Source organism: Megalopta genalis, chromosome 7, assembly GCF_051020955.1.
Source record: "Megalopta genalis isolate 19385.01 chromosome 7, iyMegGena1_principal, whole genome shotgun sequence".
In the NCBI taxonomy this organism is placed as follows: domain Eukaryota; kingdom Metazoa; phylum Arthropoda; class Insecta; order Hymenoptera; family Halictidae; genus Megalopta; species Megalopta genalis.
This window is the reverse complement of record NC_135019.1, coordinates 4,693,703-4,715,138: the sequence shown is the minus strand read 5'-3', so window position 1 is coordinate 4,715,138 and position 21,436 is coordinate 4,693,703. Positions and strand designations below refer to the sequence as shown.

Here is a 21,436-nt window from a genome sequence, read left to right as displayed (position 1 = left end):
AGCGACGCGCACGGTAACTAATGAAGTCAGAAATTAAGGAGAAATTACTTATAAAATTCAGCGCTTGTTTTTTTAACGAAAAGAGAAACCATCGGTGTTATTACTTTTCGAATCGACCGCTTATGGCTCCGATCGCAACCGTTGCGACCAAGGAAATCGGTTTAATTGCTCCGCGATCGATCGACGATATATTTTTGAGTGACATTTTGAACGACGCGCACGGTAACTAATGAAGGCAGAAATTGGGGAGAAATTACTTAAGTTCTAATAAGTTATATATAAGTTATAGAACTATAATAATAAATATAATGTTAAGTTACTATTAAGCTCAGCGCTTGCTTTTTTAACGGAAAGAGATACCATCGTCACGGTATTAATATTTCTCGAATCGACCGCTTATGGCTCCGATCGCAATCGTCGCGTCCAAGGAAATCGGTTTAATTGCCCCGCGACCGATCGACAATATATTTTTGAGTGACATTTTGAGCGACGGCGCACGGACGGGACGGAGACGGGAGGTTCCCGTGCCTAGCACAAAGTGGATTGTAGCTGATGTCTCTATCAGCTCGATGGAGAAGTCATCGATCAAACCTAAGCGAGCGGTGGTAACGACGGCGAAACTCGGGAGACAATATCCTGATTCGGGGTAGGTAACTTGTTAAAGGAGCGTGTTAATGTACGGAGCATCTGGCTGCCCTACACACACACGCGCGCGCGCACGCACACAGGCACATACAAACACGAACACACAGCCAAAGATTCACTGCCTACGTCTATCCGCTGTTCTGGCTCGCGCCGTTCCATTTGGAGATGTATAAATCAGACAACGGTACCAACTTCCTCCTCGTATGTGTCATACCGGTAGTTGATTGAGAATTTGTTGCCGCCGGCCGGCCGGCCGGCCGGCGTGCATTATGCTCCATTATCAAAATATCGCGTACGATGCTCGAGTTTCCGTCCGTGCCGGACGGGTTTCGAAAAGTTTTTACACCGTGTAAACAGAAGTAGCCGCGGCGGCTTCGGGCCGTTTAGTATACAACCGCGGGGAAATAGAACGTTTAGGCGATGCATCAAATGTTCGCCGGGGATGCGAAACGTTCCGGTTGACGCGCATGCGACGAGAAAATATTACTTGGCGTTTCAATGTTATATGTATATAGTCGTTGTTCGGTAATGGGCGGCGGCGGCGGCAGTGTTCGGTGTCGATCGATGCAAATTTTGCAGATTTATTAAGTTATTGATGGCAACGATCGGAGGCATTAATCGTCGAAAAATCGACCATTCGGTTGATCGATCGATCAACGGAAATCGCCGGTCGTTGATTAATGGATTATTGATCGCCGAGAAATCGATCGATGAGACTAATGTGAATCGCGGATCGAGAAAGGGACTCGATGATTTAGCGACGGTGTAATATTATGCAAATTATATGCGCTTAAGTTTGAAGGAGATCAAATTGACGTTTAGAGTTCTGTATGCAATTATTAGACCGCAGTTCGGCGAAATGAAATGTTTCTATAGTTAATTAAGTGGAACACTGTTTTCTCTAAGTAAATTCTCTTTAATTCGCCTTCAGTTTGTAAACAAAAATGGACAATATAGAAAAAGGAGATACAATTGCTTGAGTCTCACGGCTCATTTTTATAGTTGCCGATTGTCAACAATTACAAAAACGACGTGCAAGGCTCGAATATCTAGGCAGTCGATTATTTATTATTTTTCTGTAACTTGGTCGAGATTTGTGAATGTAATAACTGACTTTTTTGTTTTGGAGAGCATGATTAAAACTTCTTTTTCATTTATTCAGTTTTTATGATTCTTTTCTAACAAATACAGTAATGTCTCTCTAACTGACGCTCAGATTCTGCACAAAAATGGACAATTTGGAAGAGGAGATACGATTAATTTGAGTCTCACGCCTTGTTTTTGTAATTACCGATTCTCAACAACTATAAAAACGAGGCGCAACACTCGAATAATCGTATCTCTTCTTCCCAAATTGTCCATTTTTCCGCACAATCTGAGCGTCAGTTACGGAGACATTTCTGTATACACAAAAATGGTCAATTTTGGAAGGAGAGATACGATTAATCGAGCCTTGCAGCTCATTTTTATAGTTCTTGTCAATTCGTAACTATAAAAACGAACCGCAAGGCTCGAATAATCGTATCTCTTCTCTTCCTAAATTGTCAATTTTTGTGGACAATCTGAACGTCAATTAGAGAGACATTACTGTACGCAGATCATATTCTATTGCTCAGCCTCCTCTTCCCAAATTGTCCAATTTGATAAGCTGAAGCTAGCAAAGCTGCAAGCTGAAGGAAAATTAGGAAAATTTCCCCAAAATTTCCTGCCAAATGCAGAACATTCGCGGTCCAATTACATCAACCTACAAATCCCCCTACTAAATAAAAATAGCACGCATCGACCGCAAATTCAATAATGCACAAAAACAAAAGAACGACAAAAATTGCACACGCCTTATCCGATAAATACAAAATGAATTACACCCGAAAACAGTGCAAATTCACAGCGATCGGTGACTCGACGATGGTCGTCATCCAGCTCAGACCCGCCCTAAGAAGCATAATCTGCGCGATGACCCGACGGAACAAAGAAGAAGCGGCCTAGAAACCGTGCTAACTACAGGCTCCGAGGATTTCGACGTAACCTTTTACGGTGCTTAAGGACAAGGAAGAGATAATTCGGCTGAAAGGACGACGCGGCGGACGCAGCGCTCCAGCCAGTCGAGAGGGCGCGGACGGTTCTTACGGCGCGGGGTGGGGCAAGAAAGAGGGAGGGAGAGTTCGAGTCCTTAATTAGCTTCAATTACTGCAACATAGCAATGTCGAGCGAATCGCCGGAGGCCGATCGTTCGTCCTTCCATCCGCTTCCATCTGTGTACCGCGGGCTCGTTCCTCTTCCTCGTCGTCACGTGGGGTCCCATGATTCCCCGTCGCCCTCCTCCCCCCATTCGGAACCCCCAGTCTGTTCTTCCCGTTCGAGTCACGAGAGAGAAAGAAAGAGAGAGAGAGCCAATTTACGGTGGAATTTCAACTAACATGCAAAAGGGAGAAAGTATCGAGCGCGCGCGGAGCGGGCTGTTTCGGATCGTCGTAATCAAACGCAGTTTTTTTTATCCGCCGTTGCGGATTCTCTTTCTGGTTCTTCGCCCGGATAAGATGCGCAAAGAACATATCGGGCGGACGAGGATATCCCCGTTCTCTGTCGTCGTCGTCGTTGCCCCGCTGGTCGGCCGTTGTCGGCCTCTCTCCTAGTTTCCCTTCTTTCTCTCTCGATGGTTTCCTTTCTTCGTGGGGAGGGGGAGGGGAAAAAGATGTTAGCCAGATAATGAGGAATCTTAGCCGGTATAATGATACATCCCGTTGTATCGGTATCCCACCGAGAAACTTTTGATGCTTAGTTTGCATCGGGAGCCAACTCTTCTTAGCTCGGCTATACTCTTGCGCCGCGCTCGCGCGCGTTTGCCCGTACTTTTTTCTCTCCCCCCTCCATTCCCCTTCCCTTCTCGGCTCGTTCTCTCCGCCAGCCCTTTGATAGAAAGTAACTATATTGCCTTCGTTACTTTCGTGTTTCGCCCGTAGCTTCCGGCTATGAAGGTATAATTCAATTAGTCGTGCTCCGCACGGCCGCGCGCGCGGCCTTTTTTTCCGCGCGCGCGACGCGCCGACGACATCGGAGAGTCCGCGGGTATTAGCTCGCGGTCCCCCTTCACCCGATCCGCCGTCGCAGCCCCCCCCCCCTCCTCGGCGGCAGCCGGCCTATTCTCGTATACAAAAGCAAATTAAATATGTATTGTCAATTTACTTTAATTCCGCGGCGTGACCCGGTTCCTTTTTCGCGCGGCAACCGCGTTTTCCTTTAATGCATGCGCCGCGCGAATTCGCCGGTTGACAAACAGCCGCCGGTGCGCATAATTTCGGCCGCATTTGAATAACGAACATTAGCGGGGAGGGGGGGAGGGATAGCTAATCACGGCTTAGAATGCTGCTGTGAATCTTTCTCTCGCTTCTTTTTTTTTGTAATGGGACAAGGATGTTACGAGATCTTTTCAAGCAATCGCTGCGAAGAACGTAATGCTGACAGATAAAACATAATACGGTAATGTGGTTTAATTTGTAATGCTAATAGATGAAACATGATGTGGTAATATGGTTTAATATAACGCTGAAATATAGAACGTGATATAATATATAATAATATTCATAAGATAATATTACACATTTTATCATTTATTAATATGGCTTAATATAACGCTGAAAAAAAGAACGTGATATAATAATATTAATAATATAATATAATAATATATATATAATATAGTAATATTAACAAGATAATATTTCACATTTTATCATTTATTAATATGGTTCAATATAACGCTGAAAAATATAGAACGTGATATAATAATATTAATAATATAATATAATAATAATATAATAATATATATAATATAGTAATATTAATAAGATAATATTTCACATTTTATTATTTATTAATATGGTTTAATATAACGCTGAAAAAAAGAACGTGATATAATAATATTAATAATATAATATAATAATATTAATAAGATAATATTTCACATTTTATCATAATAAACGTAACGATAATAAATAAAGCACGGCACAGTAATACGCGTTCACATTACATTGTAATAAATGTACTGCCGATTGATACAACATAATACAATAATACCTTTCCATATTGCAATAAATAAAGAACGAATGCGTTGCGCACGTATTCATTTTTCAGAGCGACTCGCCAAATTTGTTATTAGAAATTAATACATACTACTGTCAAATAAATGTATAAACAATGTAGAATAAGTGGATAAATGCGTTCCGTATTTAAACTTTCTTTCGTCACAATATTTGGATCACTGCTTCTGCCATTAAATCAGCGTATGAACAAATGAATAAAATAATATAAAAATGTATAAAAAATATATATATATATAAAATAAATATAATTATATAAATATTAATAATAATAATAATTATTATATTATTATTATATAAATATTATTATAATATTATTATTATATAAATATTATTATTATATTATTATTATATTATTATTATATAAATATTATTATAATATTATATAATTACAATATATATATTCTATAAGTTCCAGACACTCTATACTTTTCATCCACTCCACACTCAGACGTCCTTCCCCAGCAACATTTCCACCATCGTTCCAGCTATCAAATAAATGCACGAATAACGTAAAACAAACGTACACAAATACCATCAAGTAAACGCACAAATAATGTAACCAAATACGCGAACATATACGTTCTACATTTCAATATTCCTCCATCAACGTTTCCGCCGGCCGTGTGTCTGCGACCAAACGAACGCATAAATAATGCAAATAAATGTTTCCCTTGTCCCTGCATCGTCCGAACGAAAACGCACAGGTGCATGGAAGACCGGCGCAGCAATGATCGTACGACCATGCAGCGTCCCGGCGACGGTAGATTGACAAAAATCGCGTCCGCGGCGATGCATCGCTTGTCAGCGAGGGAAAGAATAGAGCGCGCCGGTGGCTCTATAAAACACGAGAGCCGTCGAGGAAGAAAAAAAGCGAAGTCCCGCGGAGGAAGAACCGTGTCCCGGTGTCACGTGAAGAGGAGCGGTAGATTGTATTTTGGCAGGCCGATACCGATAGCTCATAGATTCTGTAGCAGTCGGGCGCGCGTCACCGCGCCGTATATGCTCCGCGTCTCGGTTTGTCTCCACCTTCCATCGAGTCGACAACTGTGCGCTACGCCCACGATCACAAACGGAATTATTTATGAGCTTGAACATGAGCCAGAGCTTTTCCGCAAGCCACTAAGACGCGTCCCGACGTTAGTCGCATTCTCCGAATATCGGCGGCGGGATGCAAAACCGGAGGCAGCCGGGGCCCGGCGCATTCTGAAATTTCATCGTGATCCCCGGGATCTATTAAAGATGCATAACGATGCACGATGCCGCGGCTACCGGCGCAACTGGATTCGGATAAACATTCGTACGGTAACAACACCCCTCTCGCCCCTCCCCGCCCTTTCGATAATCGCCCGGAGCTTGTTTACGCGCGCACCGTGCTCTCCAAGTTATTGTTATGACGGACTAATAATTGATACACCTACCGGCCCGCCGGCGTAAATTATTTGGCCGGCTACGGCGAAAATAAAATTGCCGCTCGTTCGACCGTAATATCCCCGTGTAATAGGTCGATTTATAATACTAAAACCCCGCGAAATTTCTGACGCTCCGCGGATCCGCGTCGCTCGGATACGCGTATAGTTCGACGGAGCGTTTCGCGCGCGTTTACGGCAGAAACGAGCTCGCGAAATGCGCGCCGATAGTTTCGACTATTTCGAACGATTCGGACTACGACGAGAATGCTTGTCCCGCTTCTTTCGAGTCGGGACAAATGACTCTTGATACAGGCGATATTTAAACATTCGAGAAAATTGTTGGCGCAGGGTTGGTATGGATCTTGATTTTCTTTCGTGGCAATTGTTACTGTCGAGAAACTGAAGAATATGGCGCGACGATGTTCGATGTGAATGTTATTCCGTTTCTTCAAGTTTGGACAATAATAATCCGGTTATCAATATTTAAACAAGAAAATGTGGGCGCGGGATGAATATAAATCTTGTTCTTCTGCGAAATTATTATGATCGGAGATCTTTGTGATTGTGAAAAGAAAATGGTGCACAAAGGGTTGACGATTTGACTGCCGATCTTTGTGCAAACTGCAAATGTTCGAACTCGATTGTAAAGAATAGAAATTACGTGAAAATGCATGGCACAGAATAAGTATGGATCTTGATTTTCTTTCGTGGCAATTGTTACTGTCGAGGAACCGAAGATAATGGCACGACGATGTTCGATGTGAATGTTATTCCGTTTCTTCAAGTTTGGACAATAATAATCCGGTTATCAATATTTAAACAAGAAAATGTGGGCGCGGGATGAATATAAATCTTGTTCTTCTGCGAAATTATTATGATCGGAGATCTTTGTGATTGTGAAAAGAAAATGGTGCACAAAGGGTTGACGATTTGACTGCCGATCTTTGTGCAAACTGCAAATGTTCGAACTCGATTGTAAAGAATAGAAATTACGTGAAAATGCATGGCACAGAATAAGTATGGATCTTGATTTTCTTTCGTGGCAATTGTTACTGTCGAGAAACCGAAGATAATGGCACGACGATGTTCGATGTGAATGTTGTTCCGTTTCTTCAAGTTTGGACAATAATCCTTCGATCGTTAATATTTAAACAACAAGAAAATGTGGGCGCGAGATAAATATAAATCTTGTTCTTCTGCGAAATTATTATAATCGAAGATCATTGCGACTGTGAAAAGAAAATGGGGCAGCAAAGGGTTAACAATTAGACCGCCGATCTCTGTGCAAATCAAGTGTCGAACAAAACAAATGTTCGAACTCAATTGTAAAGAATAGAAATTACGTAAACATTTATGTCTTCTTTTAACCCCTTGGCATACAAATAAAACGGAATTTGATGCGTTCGAAAAATGCTATTTAATTTGACTCGACTGAACAGTGCAAGAGAGCTGAGAAAGAGAATGTTTTATTTTGAAACTTGGATTACTGATTCATGGACGCAACTTTGTTATTGTTACTGTCGAGAAACTGGGAGAGCGGGGCGCCTTGAACATTGTAAACAAAGCAGAATCGACGCACGAGTGAAGCAACTGAATATAATCTACAATAATAATATACTGCACAGCTCTTATCAAGGTTATCTTTTACTCGTCAAAGTCTACATTAGCAGAAGAAATAAACGAATTGATCATGATATGTCAAGGGATTAATAACGTTTAGAAATGATCTACCGAGCACGAACAAAAAAATGCCCGACACGTGTTGCTTTATAAAACTCACAAGATCCGATTAACCCGAGAAAGATAACCTACGTCGCAGAGGCGCCTGCGAAGACTGTTGATTTTTGTTAATTTTTCATAGAGATCTAGTGATTTAAGTTTAAAATTACTTAAAATATAAAAAAATATAATATAAATGCATTTTATTTTTACAATAATGCCAAACCTTTAAAATGACTAGATTAACTTAAATAAATATCCATTGTTAGTATAAAATTGACGCCTTAGAAAAGCATGCGCCTCTGAAGCGTATGGTTATCTTTTACGTACGTTGTCATATGGTTATCTTTCTAGGGTTAAACGTCTTGCCATTCTCATTAAAACGTTCTCTCGAACCAAGAAACATATTCGATCGTTTTCAACGAGAGTGCAGAAAAATCGCCGCACTTCCAAAAATCGCTTTCGTCGCGTAACCGAATAAAATCCGCGGTCCGCTAATGATAGTTCGCGCCTGAAATACAGGCGAACAATAATTAGGCGGCTCGCTAATTAGCGGTCGAACCGATCGCAAATTCTCGCGAGCCGGTAAACTCTCGTTATTGCATTTAGTATAAACTAAAATAAGTGAAAACGAATGCCACACGGTTTTATCGTGGATAATTTTCCGCGGCGATTTTCGTGATTTCCATGAAACTTCTGCGCCAGGAAAATTACACACCGTTTCCAGTTTTCGCGGGATCGTGTATCGAGCGGTCGAAATGAAAAATCGGCATTAATTAAAATTTAGCAAAGGTATATAATCGGCGCACAAATTACGAAACGGACATGTGTTCCGGACACCGCAGGTGCGCCCCTCACTTTATGCTTCTTACAATTAACTGCTAGTCACGTTGGAATTATCGGGCGCGAGCGCGCGCGCGCGAGATATTTACCTTTTATTTAATCGTATAATAACATGCCCGCGCCCCGTGTTTTCATTTGATTTCGTTATTATGAAATTACATATAATACAAAAGCCGGTCGCGTTTAATCTATATTGTCTCTGCTTGCCGTTAAAATTAATAGCGACATGGAAGACTGGATGCACGCGCCCCGCCCACGCGCGCCCATTGTATATTCATGCGTCCGGCAATATCCCGTTTAAACATCGGTATACGGAGAATTAAAATTATTAAGCACGATACCACGGATGCGAAATGTGAAAACCGATCGTTCTTAACACATCAGAAATACGAGCCTCGTTAATCGGATCAGCGAACGATTAAATTGCATTGCAACGATTGAGACGTCGTAATGAACGTACTACCGATTAAACGATCTCGATTTTCGGCTAATACACAGCGCGCCGACGCCCGTTCACGGATCCAACCGAACATTTCACGATATACAGGGTGTCCCAAATATGTCTCGCAAACCGGAAACGAGAAGTTCCTGAGATCGTTCGAAGTAACTTTTTCCTCAGCGAAAATGCAACTCGTGGCTTCGTTCGCGAATTATTAACGAAAAACACCGACCAATGAGAGGCGAGCTCGCTCAGCGCTTGGCGGCCGAGCCATTGAGCGCGCGAAGCTCGGTCACGCTCGTTGGCTCGGCCCGTCTTGCGCCAGCATAACTCACCTCTCATTGGTCCACTCTTTTTCGTTAATAACTCGTGAACAAAGCCGTGGATTGCATTTTCGCCAAGGACAAAGTTACTTGAAATTACCTCGGGAATCTCCCATTTTCGGATCGCGAGACATTTTTGGGACACTCTGAATTAACTCTAAATTAACGAAAAACACCGACCAATGAGAGGCGAGCTCGCCTAGCGCTTGGCGGCCGAGCCAATGAGCGCGCCAAGTCCGGTTCCGCTCGTTGGCTCGGGCCGCCTTGCGCCAGCATATCTCTCCTCTCATTGGTCCACTCTTTTTCGTTAATAACTTGTGAACAAAGCCGTGGATTGCATTTTTGCCAAGCACAAATTCACTTCAAATTACCTCGGGAACCTTCCACTCTCGGATCGCGAGACATTTTTGGGACACCCTGTATCGTCCTACGAATGAAAATAGGACTCTCGAATACTTCGTTGGAAAAAGGAAAAATCATCGAAACGGTTTTTCATGCGCCGAGCGTTCGTCGCCTCGATGTTCAATTTAATTCGAACATTAATTATCGAATTCGCAGGATCAATTGTGAGTAAATGTAATTTTAACCGAAACAAATGCGCGAAGTCGCCGACGTCGTTTCCCCGGAATTTCAGCGGTTCGCGTTCGTGAAAATAGAATCGAAGAAATTCGTAACGGGGGAATTAATTAAATCTGAAATAAAAGCGCGCGAGAGTCCATTGATTCGCGCTTCTTCGATTTACGTCTTGTAAGGAGCGTTAATTGCGCCGTCGCTGACGTTCTGCCGTTTTTACCTGGACGCGTTTGTCCCGTTTAACGCGACTCAAGTATCACAAAAGCGGCGAAAAAATCGAATTAGAACGTTTGAGAGGCACGCGTGACCGGAATGCCGCGCGACGGCGCTTCGAGCGTCGCGGAAACATCTTCCAACGGCTCCTTCTCTTGCCCTGCATCAATGTTACCGAAAACGGGGCTGGGGTCCTTGCAGTCTTCGACCGGGGAGTAGCATTGCAATCACTGTAGTTCGATCCGCCGCCAGAGTGCGGCGCCACGTAATGGATAACGCGGATAAGTGGATACGGACGGTACTGGGTCAGACGTGGCGCTCAAGTTGACCGGACCACTGTAACGATCACCTCGCCCCGCGCGTTTCGCAGCACCAACTGCGGAACCATAATCGTCGTAACACTCGGACAGCGCGTCTCTTTAACCCTTTGCGCTCGATCGGTGACTCTGAGGCACCACGAAAATTGTTGTATCACTAATAATAATAATTATTAGTGAATAATTGTTTTAAGATCATTTTTATATTATCTAAATTTTTTACTAAAAAGATTTATCTAAATTTATCTAAATTGTTATATCACTGATAATAATATTGATTAGTGAATAATTGTTCTAAGATCATTTTTATATTATCTGAATTTTTTACTAAAAAGATTTATCTAAATTTATCTAAATTGTTATATCACTAATAATAATAATAATTATTAGTGAATAATTGTTCTAAGATCATTTTTATATTATCTAAATTTTTTATTAAAATAATTTATCTAAATTTTTCATTAAAAAAATTTAGATCTAAACTTTAGATTTATAAAAAATGATTATTTATTTATTATTATCTAAATTTTTTATAAAAAAATGTTATATTATATATAATATTTATATTTATTATAATATAATATTTATAAAAAAAATTAAGATAATAATAAATAAATAATCATTTTTTATAAAAATCTCAAGTTTAGATTTTAAACATTACTGAAAGCGTAATCGTTGCATGAGTCGCGAGACTCAATTTCGTACGCGTAAAATACGCTTTGTCTTGTAAAATGAAAGTACTATAAGTGAGAAAAATGATTTTAGATTTACAGTTAAAATGACTTCGAGCGCGATGGGTTGATAATAACGCGGCTGGCCTAGTCTGGTATAATTTTGTTATAATTATTATTTACGTGGATTTGGAGATATTTTTCTAAAAAAAATTAGTTTCTGTTGATTACGTTGATGAAACGCGCACACGGTTTCGATTGATCTAACTATAATGATTTATGTACAATTATGCAATTTTTCTTTTTACACTATTTTTCTTTTACACAATAATTCATTCTATAGATAATTCATTTTGTTCGAGTGAAGATAAAAGTTTTTAACGATAAGGTATTTATATGCTGCAACAATGAACGCGTAGAAATACACGTGGAAGAAAATTATTAATTTAACAATTATAACGTAAATAGTATAAAATGAACCGTATCGAACTGTCGAATAGTTTTAATGTTAGACAAATTTACAAACGTGTTGGTATCATAATAGTATTTTCATGTATTTAGTGTTATTACAAAAGTAAATATATTTCCTAGGTCTAAGATCAAAAGGAAATGATTTTATTATTTATTTAAGTTTTAAATAATTTATCGAAATTAACCGTGTATTTTTCTATCGCATAATTATTTCACACGTGTCTTGGTTATCGCGCGAGCAACAGCGAGCAATAATTGCTTATAAATCTCGCAAAATATAGCCCACAATGACGCACAGAAAAAATATGCCAAAGAAACGCTTGAAGAATTTAGCATTATGCAGCTATTCCACGGCGATAATCCGCGAACAGTGAAATTCGTTTTCGTAATTGAAAAATCGATGGTTCATAGGAATCGCTGACATTCTGTTTCCGAGTGTACCGTAATCATTGTTTAATGTTGCATACGCAGTAAATGTTCGAATATTTTGATAACATTTTCACGTGTATGAATATTATGCACTAATGCAACTGCTCTTAACGCTGATGGTTTTCAATATAAATTCGTGAAGCTTACCTACCGTGTAATACCTAATAGGCGTGCGTATACGTGATAATGTATTTACACAAATACGGGGCGCAATGTGTTTGTTCATTCGTAACATACGCATCATGTGCAGTTAACGAAAGGGAATGCTGGAGCTTTATTTCATCGATCCGTGTGGAACAAACGCGAAGTTAAATCGTAAAGGTGGATTAAACTTTCCTTTTTTTCTCTCTTCTTCTTTTTTTCTATAAAGCTTTGTTTTCGAAATCAAAAAAAAAAGAAGATATTCGCGTACCTCGACGCGTATGAAATATGCATACTTTAATGCACCGACGTAGACGGCGACGTCGGAAAAGCGTGGTATTGTAAATAACAAATACAGTAATGTCTCTCTGATTGACGCTCAGATTGACCACAAAAATGGACAATTTGGGAAGAGGAGCCTTGCGAGTTCGAGCCTTGCGACTCGTTTTTATAGTTACAGGTTGTCAACGATTATAAAAACACGGCGCAAAGCCGGAATAATCGTATCTCCTGTTCCAAAATTGTCCGTTTTTGTGGTCAATCTGGGCGTCAATTAGAGAGACATTACTGTACAGTAATCGAGTATTTGCAAAAGTTAATCTAATTCTTTTCTAATCTAATCTAAATTTCAAGATATTTAGAATATTTCGAGGTCAATTCTACGCGAAGGATATTTTTGTTCATTGTTATAGAAATAATAACAATTATTTATATAATAACAATTAATCGTAATAATTCTATAACAATGAACAAAAATATCCTTCGCGTAGAATTGACCACGAAATGTTCTAAATATCTTGAAATTTGAGATTACGTTTTTGTTTTCGCTAAAATTACAATTTAAATAGCCAATGGTCGCTACTTTTTACGTGCGACGAGTATACTCGTCGCGACGCGAAATACAATAATGTCTCCCTAACTGACGCACAGGTTGCGCACAAAAATGGACAATTTGAGAAGTGGAGATGCGATTAATCGAGCCTTGCGGCTTTTTTTATAGTTTCCGATGCTCAACAACTATAAAAATGGATCATAAGGCTTGATGAATTGTATCTCCTCTTCCCAAATCGTCCATTTTTACTGAATTTATTGTACGTAGCGAGTTTCTCAGCATTTACAGTAAATTCTCCCTAATTGTCGCTCAGTTTGGGCACAGAAATGCACAATTTGGGAAGAGGAGATACGATTAATCGAGCCTTGCGGCTTTTTTTATAGTTTCCGATGCTCAACAACTATAAAAATGGACCATAAGGCTTGATGAATTGTATCTCCTCTTCCCAAATCGTCCATTTTTACTGAATTTATTGTACGTAGCGAGTTTCTCAGCATTTACAGTAAATTCTCCCTAATTGACGCTCAGTTTGGGCACAGAAATGCACAATTTGGGAAGAGGAGATACGATTAATCGAGCCTTGCGGCTCTTTTTATAGTTACCGGTGCTCAACAACTATAAAAATGGACCGCAAGACTCGATTAATCGTGTCTCCTCTTCCTAAATCGTCCATTTTTACTGAATTTACTGTACGTAGCGAGTCTCTCAGCACTTACAGTAAATTCCCCCTAACTAACGCTCAGTTTGGGCACAAAAATGGACAATTTGGGAAGAGGAGATTCGATTATTCGAGCCTTGCAACTCGTTTTTACAGTTACCAATTGTCCACAATTATAAAATCGAGCCGCAAGGCTCGACTAATCGTATCTCCTCTTTCCAAATTATCCATATTAGTGGACAATCCGAGCGTCAGTAAGGGAGACATCACTGTAACGCGTCTCTGCGCGTCTGTTTGCGAGCATCCAGAAGACTCTCGGAAGCAGAAACCCATCGAACCGAGAAATTTCAAGAAAATAGAATTTTCAAATTCGTCGCGCGTGTGGCTCCTTGAACTTTGCGTAATTTTCGAGTTTAATCGGAACCGTTCGGTCCGTAGTGAATTTTCATCGAAAATTCAGAAATCCTATTCGAGGCTTGATAAGGATCCTGATAAGAGACTGACACGATTCTTCGCGGGCGGATCGTCGGAAAATCAAGAAAACTCGTCGCACAAGTTTTATCAATAATTCAGGCGACGCGTAACGATCCCGGACTTTGTATGTTAAACTTTTCAGATTAACATAGTTAATGTGATAACGTGGCCGCGTCTATAGAGCTGGACTCCGAAGAAAAGGTGCCGGCAAGCGTGGTTTTAACTAGTTTCCGGTAAAGATCGTTATTTCCATCGACGCGCGCAAACATTACGCTCGGCCAGCTTCGGCCGAGCGTCTCGTTCGTTTAATTATTTCGCCGATTCGCCGACGATATTATTATATTTGCCGTGGTTTCGTCATTCGCCGAAATCATTAAACACCTCCGTAGAACGTTGTTTGCGCGCGCGGATCGCGTACATAATGCAAACCGATCGTAAATATTATTACAAAATTGGCATAGCGATATCGCGGTACAGAGAATACATTTTCCGCTGGTTTCGTTAACGTTCGTAGAAAATCGGACAGGCGAACGAACGTAGAGCGGCGCACCGAAATTTTGTTAAATAAGTCGGCTTTCGCAGTGCTGCTGCCGCCGCCGTCGTTGCTGCTGCTGCGTCGTCGTCCCCGAAATTTCGATGCTTCGTTCGTAAAGTATGTAAACCGCCGCGCGAGAGAACATGTCTTTTTCTTCTTTTTCTCCCTTTTTTTCTTTTTTTTTTCTTTTATTTGGTCGCGACGCATTTATAACCACTCTGAACCAGCAGCCGATAACCATCAGACGTGAAATAGCGCTGCCAATCGCCGAAAGTTCAAACATCTGTAGAGTATATGCCAAGTGAAGTGAATATTTCCAGGACATAATGCGAGGCGTTTGCACAGCAGATAGCGGTAAGCGAACAAGATCCCTTCGAAGTAGAAACCCACATTGGTAGGCTAAAAGTTTCCGACCGAAATGTATCGATCGTTGTTTAAACATACTCGATTCCCATTGAAAAACATTACTTTCCGCGCGCCGCGTAAATAGCGCTAAATAATCGTTCGCAAAAAGAAAATGGGACGATCGTTGTGAAAAAGTTATTCTATCCTGACATTTTTCTGTCGCAATTTCCAGCTATCATTTGTAATCTTTAAATAAATTATTACTATTTGTTATTGTGTTTTATATTAATATGTGTTAATGTGTACGCATACTCAAAAATATTATATGTTTATTAAATAATTTTATTTAATACAACATAATATTAAATAGTAATAATTTATATTCATTTGTGTATATTTATAAGTAGTAGTAATATAATAATAATATAATAATAATATGTAATAATAATAATAATAATATAATAATAATAATGCATAATAATATATAATAATAATATTATATGTTTATTAAATAATGTTATTTAGTACAACACAATATTAAATAGTAGTCATTTAGATTTATTTATATATATTTATGAGTAGTAATAATATAATAATAGTAATATATAATAATAATGTAATAATAATATATAATAATAATAATAGATATATAATAATAAATTACTAGATATTATATATCTAGTAATATACAAGTAATATATCTAATAGTAGTAATATATACAGGGTGTCCCACAATTACTTTAACAGCCGAAAATGAGGGGTAGCTGAGGTCATTTGAAGTAACTTTTTCCTTTGCGAATTTGCAATCTGAGGCTTTGTTTACGAGTTATTAACGAAAAACACTGACCAATGAGAGGTGACGGTGCGAGGGAGAGGGTCCGCGAGAGAGTCCGCAACACGAGGCTTTGACAGAAGGTCGGGACGGACTCGATCCGCGTTCGAAGTATTGAACAAGTCACGAAGCGAGAACTTTCCGGATTTTTTTAACTACATAACAGTGATATTTTGAAGAAAAACGCTGTTCACCTTTACTTTAGAACGTCTGAAGAATATTTACTAATTTTTCGGTCCCGAAATAATATGAAGTTTAACCGTGACAGCTGTTTTAATTTTCTGGTGTGCATGACACCTCGTGTGTACCATATGAAATTTTTATGCAAGGTGTACAGTGAAGATTAACGAATGATTTGCAAAGCTGATTTAATAATAAATAAGGGACGTAAAGGATTTGTTTATTAAAGAGATATGAAAAATATTATCAGTAAGAAACTCACCCATTTAGTTGAGGATGCATTTGCTGGCTGAAATTCATGATGTCGAAGGGCACTGACCTTGTACAACGTACAGCTGATCTTTCACTGCACTGTCACTAAACACTGATCACTTAATTAATCACTGATAATCCGAATCACTTGTGGATATTTAAGAAAGATCACTGAGACTCGTTCGCGGATAATCGTTTATTCGACGCGTTCGTTCGGAAGTCGACGTTTCACTGCCAAAAAATCGAGGCCTCGACCGTGGGTCCTTGTCGTTCGTCTTTCGGCCGTCCGAGGAAATAACACCCGATACTATTTTCTTCGAAGCGCAGGGTACCGCCAAATGAAATAAACAAGATATGCCGAGACGTAAACTGTGTCCGACCCGCTGTCACCCTGCGCTCTTAGAACGTAATTAATGGCCGTGCGAAGAAAATGGTATCGAGTGTCATTTCCTCGGACGGCCGAACGAAGAACAACAAGGACCCACAGTCAAGGCCTGAATTTTTCGGCAGTGAAACGTCGACTTCCGAACGAACGCGTCGAATAAACGATTATCCGCGAACGAGTCTCAGTGATCTTTCTTAAATATCCACAAGTGATTCGGATTATCAGTGATTAAATAACTGATCAGTGTTTGGTGACAGTGCAGTGTAAGTGAACTTCGCAAATAACCATACCAGAGGTTCCACCGACAGTATCCCTCGAATGTTGCGGTCATCGACCTGGGATCAGCTGTTCGTTGTACGAGGTCAGTACGTACGAGTCAGCAAATGCATCCTCAACTAAATGGGTGAGTTTCTTATCGATAATATTTTTCATATTTCTCTAAAAAACAAATCCTTTACGTACCTTAACGCGATTATTTATTATTAAATCAGCTTTGCGAATCATTCGTTGAATTCTGTTCGTACACGGAATTATTTAAATTAAAATATCATTTACGAACTTTGTTAATCTTCACTGTACACCTTGCATAAAAATTTCATATGGTACACATAAGGTGTCATGCACACCAGAAAATTAAAACGACTGTCACGGTTAAACTACATATTATTTCGAGTCCGAAAAATTAGTGAATATTCTTCAGACGTTCTAAAGTAAAGGTGAACAGCGTTTTTCTTAAAAATATCACTGTTATGTAGTTAAAAAAATCCGTGAAGTTCTCGCTTCGTGACTTGTTCAATACTTCGAACGCGGCTCGAGTCCGTCCCGACCTTCTGTCAAAGCCTCGTGCTGCGGACTCTCTCGCGGACCCTCTCTCTCGCACCGTCACCTCTCATTGGCCAGTGTTTTTCGTTAATAACTCGTAAACAAAGCCGCGGATTGCATTTTCGCAAAGGAAAAAGTTACTTCAAATGACCTCAGCTACCCCTCATTTTCGGCTGTTAAAATAATTGTGGGACACCCTGTATATATATATATATATATATATATATATAAAAATATATAATACAATAATATTATAAATATATATCAAAAATCTGTGAAACATCCAACGAGCAGCCAAAGACACCGATAAAAATATCGCTCGAAATCTCGCGCCTTTTTTCCGTCCGTACAACAAAGATTTAATTTTTCCAATTGAAAATTCTGTCGGTTTGCTTGCGAGACCAACTAACATGCGATCCGACGTATCGTTTAATGTTCGATTCTGAATACGTAATGGCAGTTAATACGACTGCACCGACTCTCCACACGTCTGCCAAAAAGAAAGCACAGTTTTTCGGCGGAAGATGCACGAGCTAGGGAAGAATTTATGGGACAAGCGATAAATCTATAGCGGTTCCTGCGAGGTAATACATCTATGTACGCCGGTTATCCTTCTTAAATAGATTAGGCAAAACTATCCGAGGCGGAGCTTAAATGATGAAGAGGCTGTCCGAACGGAGTAATCAGATCCCATTACTCCAATATCGCAATCAGAGACGGAAAAACAGTTCACAGGCGGTGTGTTGACAGTGTTTCGAATCGCGGTTATTAAATCGTTCGCGATCGATGATCCTTCGCAATCGATAATCCTTTGCGCCGTTAATGACGCGCGTCGAACGTAATTCGATTCGTTTTACACGCCGTATCAATTTTCGAACCGTCCTCGTGGCCAACAACATTTTTCTTGCCAATATTCGTTTCGCTATTGTCGCTATTCCTGCTATGATAAACGCGTTACACGTATCCGCTATTATTATTATTACCGTTGGCATAACAAATTACGCATCTCGAATCGCATTCGACGTTCGCGAGCTTCAAGCTTGCGATATTTGCGAGACGAGCGCGTGGGACACGGGAATCCAGAAAAATATGGTTTTTGGATAAACCGATGCAATTATTGACTAAGTATGCTAATAGGTACCGTATCAATTTTCGAACCGTCCTCGTTGCCAACAACATTTTTCTTGCCAATATTCGTTTCGCTATTGTTGCTATTCCTGCTATGATAAACGCGTTACACGTATCCGCTATTATTATTATTATCGTTGGCATAACAAATTACGCATCTCGAATCGCATTCGACGTTCGCGAGCTTCGAGCTTGTGATATTTGTGAGACGAGAGCGTGGGACACGGGAATCCAGAAAAATACGGTTTTTGGATAAACTGATTCACTATAGAACCCTCATATTATCTCCTACATGCAATTATTGACTAACTATGCTAATAGATTACTCGGAGCAGGCGACTAAGTTTCGTGGCACGCGCATTTTTCGCGCGTTTCAGCGGCGCTTCGTGCGACCGTGCAAGTTTCGCGACGGGTTTCGAAGGGTTGTCACGTTCGAAACGGAAAGATTCCCGTCGACGAAACGCGTCACAACGTCGGCGAACGCAGATGGACGAGTGGAATCGAGCCGACGTTGCTTGTCCTGGCGTGCGAGTTGACGATTGAACGTAAAAAACAGCGTCCGATTCGTCTCGCATGATTTAATGCGGCACTTAAACCTACCGGCATGCGGTTCTTTGTATTTATATTTAGTGGATCCGTACGGTTTACGTGCTGTACGATGTTACAGATGTAACAGGGGTGAGCTCGGAGTACAAAACTTGGAAAGAGGTCGTTCGGGCATGTAACCTTGACCTCGTTCCCGAGCCCACGGTCTCCTTTGTATTTTAGCAGCTCCGATTGCCCGGTGATTTTTTAATAATTGGTTTGCTGGCATGTTTCTTGACGAGAGAGAGAGAGAGAAAGAGAGACACGTAGGCAATTGCTATCGCATTGCTGATGCTAGATCGTTGACTGATGCAAAGAGTGGAAATATTGGGTTGGCAACTGAGTAATTGCCGATTTCAGTTATAGATGTCTCTCACTCCCATTTTTATGACATCCGTAAATGTTATATTATAAAATTATTATTATTATTATTATGTTATTTTTTATTATCCGTGAATGTTAGCAACTGGACAAATTGAATGCAGCGGTCAAGGAAAAGCGACCAGAATTGGTCAATCGTAAAGGTGTCATTTTCCAGCAGGACAATGCTAGGCCGCACACGTCTTTGTCCACTCGGCAAAAATTGATGGATATTGATTGGGAATTGATGTTACACCCGCCATATAGCCCTGATCTCGCGCCATCGGATTACCACTTATTTCGATCCCTGGACAACTCCCTTCGTTGTAAAACTTTTAACGATGATGACGCTGTAAAATCTCACTTAACTCAGTTTTTGGCCGAAAAGGATCAGACTTTCTACGAGCGTGGAATTTTCAAGTTGTCAGAGAGATGGCAAAAGGTCATCGAACAAAATGGAAAATACATTACAGATTAAACTTCGTTCCAAGTAAAAAAGATTTTTTATTCCATTGAACAAATCGGCGATTATTTAGTTGCCAACCCAATATTATGTTCTGTTTCAATTGTGAAATTTTTGGCGTTTCTTCAAACGGTGGTATTCTTTATTTAGGAAATATTTGAGGCGACTTCTCTCTGCTTATTTGAAGTAAATCTTAGTATATATACAGAAATTACACACGCTGTACAACTGTATAAATTTCCATCGCATCTGAGAATTCTTCCAAATCGATTCTATAAACTCGAAACAACAAATCTATGCTCCAAACGACACACAATTCACGATCAAAGATGCAGGGAATTATAAAATTACAAAAATTCTGCTGGAACCTAAAATTCCGCACAGTTTACAATTTTTCAGCCTAGCAGCATTTAAAGCTAAATTTACGGAGCACAAAAAATAGCGGTTTTATATTAATTTATAAAAGTTCATTGATATATATTCATATATTAATGAATATATAACATATTTATAAAAGTTTATTAATAAGACATATATTCTGATTTTAACCGTGTGGTATTGCAACGTTTGCCCTAAGTAACATATAAATTGAACGCTAAATTTACAGAGCACAAAAAGACAGTTGTTTTATATTAATTTATAAAAGTTCATTAATATATATTCATATATTAATGAATATATAATATATTTATCAAAGTTTATTAATAAGACATTTATTCTGATTTTTAACAGTACGTTATCGCAACGTTTGCCCTAAGTAACACATAAATCGAACAAATAACTCGCAAAAGTGTATTCTTCGCGATACGAACGATCGCAAATGAAAAAATTACTGTGATCCGTCATTTCGACGGTTTCCATGAATCCGGTGTTAATCGATAACCCCGACGCATCGACTGCCAAAGCGAAGCGCGATCATAAAAATCCGCGAATACTCTAAACTGCGATTTAATTAGCATCGTTCAACCCTGACACGTCGAACGGGCAACCTCGAAAAATCTCCCAAATCCCGGAAAATAACGGGTTCACAATCTTCCAACCCTCCCGCGAGTAATCAATGATCGTCGCGTCGACTGCCAAGCGATCGTAAAAATCCGCGGACACCCGAAATCATAATTTAACCTTACAATCTCTCGACCCCCTCTCGCATTTAATCAATGATCGGCCGAGCATTTCAACCGAACATTCCAACCAAAAAAAAAAAAAAAAACGAAAAGGCCACACAATCGCAGTCGAAAATATATTCCCGATCTCTCGGGCGTTCCACACTTGGTCAACGCGTCGACCAGCGAGCA

At 39.9% G+C, this 21,436-nt stretch overlaps 1 protein-coding gene across 4 annotated transcripts in view; it reads left to right on the top strand.

The window, feature by feature from the left end:
• Positions 1-21,436, top strand: part of LOC117229142 (nucleolysin TIAR) — a 1,163,347-nt gene that overhangs the window by 666,215 nt on the left and 475,696 nt on the right. The window lies entirely within an intron of this gene.